Here is a 6,000-nt window from a genome sequence, read left to right as displayed (position 1 = left end):
CAGATTCAATGCAAGAAAAGACGCGATTACAATTTTAGTATAGAAAATACTACACTGAAGTGATCTGAAAAATTTCTAACTATACACCGTATTCACAAATGGCGGACACGCGGGAAAAAACTGGTGCCTAGTCATGAAAGCGAGGCTTTGGAGGATAAACAAAAATTGCAAATAAAGACTTTCAGTGAACTTGCAGAGTGTTTGGCACGGATTCCACCTAAAATAACTTTGTACGGACTTCTTTTTAAATACAATTACGTGGGATGTCTTCTGCCTTTAATGTTTAGTAGTGATTTGCTGTTTGCAATCAAAAGGGACGCGTATATCTTCAAGGAAACAGGATGATTTTGTAGGTTTCGTGGACGATCGCCGTAGGAAAGCGACAAACATGTTGGCCCAAACTTCACATTGAAACCGAGTACGAAAGCCAGCTCACTGCAATTCGGTGAAACAGAAATATAAACAAATCTTGGTGGCAAGAAAAAAAGAAATAAGCGACAGATATATGGCCTACTTGTTAACGCAAGAGACGTCTACCGTGGAACTGAAACACATGGAAAAAAGGAAGACAGGAAAGAAGAGGTGACTGAGGTTTCGATGAAGTTATGTTTGGTTTTTGTTTGCCAGGACGTTATTCTCTGGTTTTCTCTGGTCTTTATCGATGAAGGACATCAATTAGAACTATTTTTTTAGTATAAATGCAGGAGCGATCGAGTGGAGTACGCTCAAAATTTCAACATGTTACTCGGCAGACTCGGTAAGCCGGCCGCATATCATTTCAGCGAGAAATTTCGTATTTCTTATCTTTGGCTGTTAAGACTTTTACCTTAATGTTTCATAATATTTTAAAGTTGAAGAATACATAAATAAATAAAATGATGGTCTTCTTAAACGGATCCAGACTCGAATTTAATTATTCGAAACAGAAGCTTGCCGTGTTCATTCCTGACACAAATATTGCCTCAAAAGTTTAACCTAGTAAAATGTAAGCTTTATACTACTTTTTTACCAAGAGCTCTCTGAGATAATGCCCTAAAGGAGACCAGGCAAATAGCAAGCCATAAGATTCACACAGTACAGCTTCTAATTTTAATAAAATTATTTTTAATTATTTCACAATGACAAAGAAATCATGAGATTTTTACTAAGCTCTGCCAACGTACCTCAGTAACAATTCACTCCAAAGCGACGGAATTAATATGATCCAAAGGAAGTTGTAAATGCAGAAATACATATATACATAGACATGTATAAAATGACACTGACATGAATAAATGAGCCTTGTGAATGAATCTTTCACCCGCTCTCGACTTGACCTGTTTTGTGTAATGGCGGAGGTCTCTTCCGTTAACAAGTAGACCATATATCCGTCGCTTATTTCTCTGTAACAGAGAAATAAGCGACGGATATATAATTTCTCGCCACCAATATCTGTTTTTATTTCCGTTTTACAGAATTGTAGTGGTCTGGCTTTCGTACTCGGTTTCAATGTTTCAATGTTTTGTTTCAATGTTTCAATGTGAAGTTTGGGCCAACATTTTGCCGCTTTTCTCCAGCCATAGCCCACTTGTCAAGCTTCTGATGCTTGGGAAACCTACAAAATCATCCTGTTTCCTTGAAGATATACGCGTCCCTTTTGATTGCAAACAGCAAATCACTACTAAACATTAAAGGCAGAAGACATCCCACGTAGTTGTATTTAAAAAGAAGTCCGTACAAAGTTATTTTAGGTGGAATCCGCGCTTAACACTCAGCAAGTTTACTGAAAGTCTTCATTTGCAATTTTTGTTTATCCTCCAAAGCCTCGCTTTCATGACTAGGCACCAGTTTTTTCCCGCGTATCCGCCATTTGTGAATACGGTGTATAGCCGTTCACTGTTCAAGTCATGTAATTCTTATTGCCATCGAATATTTCATTGATTCGAAAGGAGAAAGACAAAATATAAAACTTTTATCAACTCAAAACAATTACTCACCTTCGTTTGGCTTGAAAAAGCTAGTAAGTTTCTTCATTTCGTCTGATAAAACTCATAAAAAACTCTGCGGGAGCTGGAAGTACAAAACACGCTGCCGAACAAAGCGAAGGGGTGGCCAAGGCATGGCGTTTGATCAAGGGGCAAGTCGGCCCCAGGGCACAATTACCGCGAAAAGCACAGGAGCCCCACAAAATGCCTGGCGTTTGAAATTAAAGAAAATACAGAGAATATAGCAGAATATAGACGGAAAAAACTTGTTTTAAGTCTTTTTTTAATTTTAATTATTTTTCTTTTTAGCGCAAAAAGTGGGGGCGGGGACGCAAAAAAGTGGTGGGGCCGCGGCCCTCCCAGCCCCTCCCCCTCCGCGGTCCCTGAACAGTTAACAGTTTGGGGTAACTACGTTGAAAGCAAACGAAGGGTCACGAGAGTTAGGGTCTTTAATAAAAGTAATAGGTTTTGTGTTCTTCAATTTACGGGCAAGTACATTGTGTATTCCCTCCCATGTTTTTTTCATAATAGTTAAGTTATCAGTAACAAATTTAGAATAATATTGCTGTTTACTTAAACGCGTTAAGGTACAAATTTTGTTTCAGATAACTTACTTTCACCTTTTAATGGATGGTAATCCATGGTTTAGAGAGCTGTTTGCTTTGCGGTTTGAAATTGTTTTCATAGGTACATGTTTATTTATCAATTTGTTAAACTTGTTATAAAAAGAAGAAAATATATTGTTCACGTCACACGGTTTTTTATTTAAGAGTGCATTCCAGTTCACATTCAAGAGAGATCAGCGTTAAAACTGTCCCTAGAGAATCTAGAAAAGTCGCCACCGCGACCCAAGGTAATTTGAGATATGTGAAAAATAGCTATAATTTATGCATGAGTTACGGGATAAGCTGGTGACTTCTCGGCTTGGTTCGTGTATTTTACGTAGTGAAACCGGAATGAGTTCTAGATATCACGAGGTAGTAAAGAAATTTCTTTAATTTCCAGTTTGTTGCCGAAGTGAGGGCGGTAGTTGTTCGAGATATCTCGAGATCAGCTCGAGTTGTTTAGTTTTGAGGAAAAAAGAAATATTATTTTTGGCTCGCCTGGGGTTTGTAGTGACTTATCTTTGCCCCGTCAGATCACTGAGACGAGAGTGAAGCATAAAAGATCGCTGATTTGTGGGTTTAGGTTTTTAATTTGGGCAAGCGACAAGTTGATGTTTTGCCAGGGGTATATTTGCAGAACGCCGAATGGTCGGCGTGCGAGGATTAGTTATTTTGGGCTTATAGGAAACTGAGTGAAACCGGAAGTGAAGTTTTGGCATTCGTTAATACTCTTAGTTAATTATACAATGTACCTATAACAAGAAGAAAACCATTTCAACGTACGTACCCGCGATTTTGTCAGAGCCAAGATTTCTTGGATGCATATTTATATAACCAAATTTTCTTACCCATGGTGCTCCGCGCGCGAGAGATTGCGAAACCACTCACATACCACCACAAGTTCCTGTCTTGGTGAGAACATGTTCGACAACAGCTGGATCAGTATCAGAAAAATACAGCTGAATATCATCAGCATAGTTAGACAACTTCACCTCTTTGACGAAGTAAAATAAGTCATTAATGAAGATATTGAACAATAAGCGTCCTAAAAGGGACCCTTGGGGAACGCTGCTGTTAACATATGGGGTATCACTTGAAACGTCCTTCACTCGAACCCTTTGCCTGCGATTTGTTAAATACGTCCTTTTTAAGTTTAAACTATGGGTAGAAATACCATGAGCAGAAAGCTTCGAAAGTAATAAGTTGGTGGTATCAAATCAAATCAAATCACTTAGTCCATTATCACAGTTCCAACCACAGAACTCTTGTCACGAGCTCCTCTCTAGTCCTCGATAAGAAGCAAAAACATGCACAGACTCACAACTGTAGCCTTTTCTATGTGCTGAAAAAATTTAGATAAATACGGATTGAAGTAGTGAACAAGCTGTTTTTGCACATATCTCTCAAAACCCTTGCCCAACAATACTAGGATGGATACAGTTCTGAATTTGAACTCGTCAAACTCATCATCTCTCTTGAAGATAGGACAGGTCTTCGCTAGTATCCATTCAAGTACTAATATCCATTCAAGTGGCACTTTTACAACTGTTCCAAGACTGAAGAAAGTACAGAGCGTGGCTTGTTCGTAAGTATTACATCAATGAGTGAGATAAAGTCCACCACCATACCAGTTGGTATTTTAACCAAAGAGTGAGACCATATACTAGCATCAAATCCATGAGAGTTTTACCCTCTTTAGTACCCTTGTCACGGGCCGGGAGAAGTCGCAGTTTAGGTCTCCAATTAGTATTATACCCTCGTACCGTTGCTCGAAGACGAATACTATTAATTTCATTTTTCCATAAAGCTTTTTTAAAATAAGCCTGGTGGTCTGTACATACTGGTAAGAAGCAGCTTTTTCGATCTCCTGGCCCCAGTTGTTCTAAAGATGGATAACGCTATCCACCGGATAAATCACGATCCAGTGGATAGCGCAATCGGTTTCCCTAACACTTATCCGTTGGATAGTTATTTATTCGGTGGATAGCGCTATCCAACGTTTGAACAACTGGGGCCTGGACATTTGCACACACAGGCGGTTATTGATTCAACTTTATGTTCCTCCAAGTCATGTATTCTAGTCACAATCAGTCCTCTTCTGACATAAATGAACACACCATCCACAAAACAGTCACGATCTTTGCAGTATAGTCGAAAGCCTTTGATATAAAAGTGCGAGTCAGGAAATGTATAGTCCACCTTGTATCAGAATCATCAAAATATCGAAGACACTTTCGAAAATAAGGGACTTCAGCTCAAAAAACTTGAAACTAGCTACAATGTTGATGTTTTACGCTCCTGTAGAGTTAAGAAGAAGATATCAATCAAATTTTATCAGAGAGCACTAACCATAACATTTTTTGGTGATTTTTGAAGGCATATCCCCCCCTAAAATAATAATAATTAAAAAAACGTGTAAAAGTTGGCCAGATTTCTTCAAGTTTTTCAATCTTTTTCCACTTGCCACCCTTAGCAACAGAAGACAGGAAACAGGTTCAATCAAGAGAGGATAAAGGGGGCAGAGAAGTCATCCCCCATACACACCCTATTCCATAGGTAATTCGTCTCGAGTCACTTTTAACACCACAGATCTCAAAGGGGGTTAGACAACAGCCAATCACATAGCGCGAATGTGTTCCGTGTGGATGACCCACGCTCAGAGCCACGTGTCCTTCACGAATTGACGCAGAACAAAATGGCGGAAGACGCGGAGAGCGATATGGCTATTCTTTTTGTCGACGAAAACGACTACAGAGAGATTTCTGCTAAAGCTGTGTCAGCGAAACGGAAATTAAAAAGGAATCGCCCTTCCTCTCTTGTATAGAGCTAACAGTACAGCAGGGAAATCCTGAATATTCCCTCAGGATCATTTATAATTTACAGTTTGAAGAGAGCAAGTTCTGGTTTGATATTTATTCTTTTATTAGTCTTTTATTATTTAACAAAAATAACATTTGGCGTCCTACTTGCTGTATTGTACAAACGACCGGTTTCAATAGACCGGCGAAATTTCTCATTTTTTTAAAGCACGGAGGTTACGACAACTTCGAGTTAAACTGATTTCACGGGTTGTCAAAGAGTCCAGCGATTCCCTTTTCCCAGGTGAGCGCCGATTCATTTCCCTTCAATATTCAGGAATACTCTCAATCTCTTTACGCTTTCATTGCCTTTCGCCCGAAATGTTTTGCACGGCGTTTAGGTATGCGAAACCTCCACGAAACATCCACGCAGCGCGCGAGGTAACTTTATCCCGATTCTAAAAATAACTCGAGACGAATTACCTATGGAATAGGGTGTGTATGGGGGATGCCTTCTCTGTCCCCTTTATCCTCTCTTGGTTTCAATGCATAAAAAACAGTCTTTAGTGACAAAACTGAGGCATTATTTCAATTTGTAATGCAATTGATGCGAATAAATGTTTTAGCCGAGGG

This window comes from Porites lutea, chromosome 4 (genome assembly GCF_958299795.1).
Source record: "Porites lutea chromosome 4, jaPorLute2.1, whole genome shotgun sequence".
NCBI lineage: Eukaryota > Metazoa > Cnidaria > Anthozoa > Scleractinia > Poritidae > Porites > Porites lutea.
The sequence above is the reverse complement of the archived record's forward strand: the minus strand, read 5'-3'. Positions refer to the sequence as shown.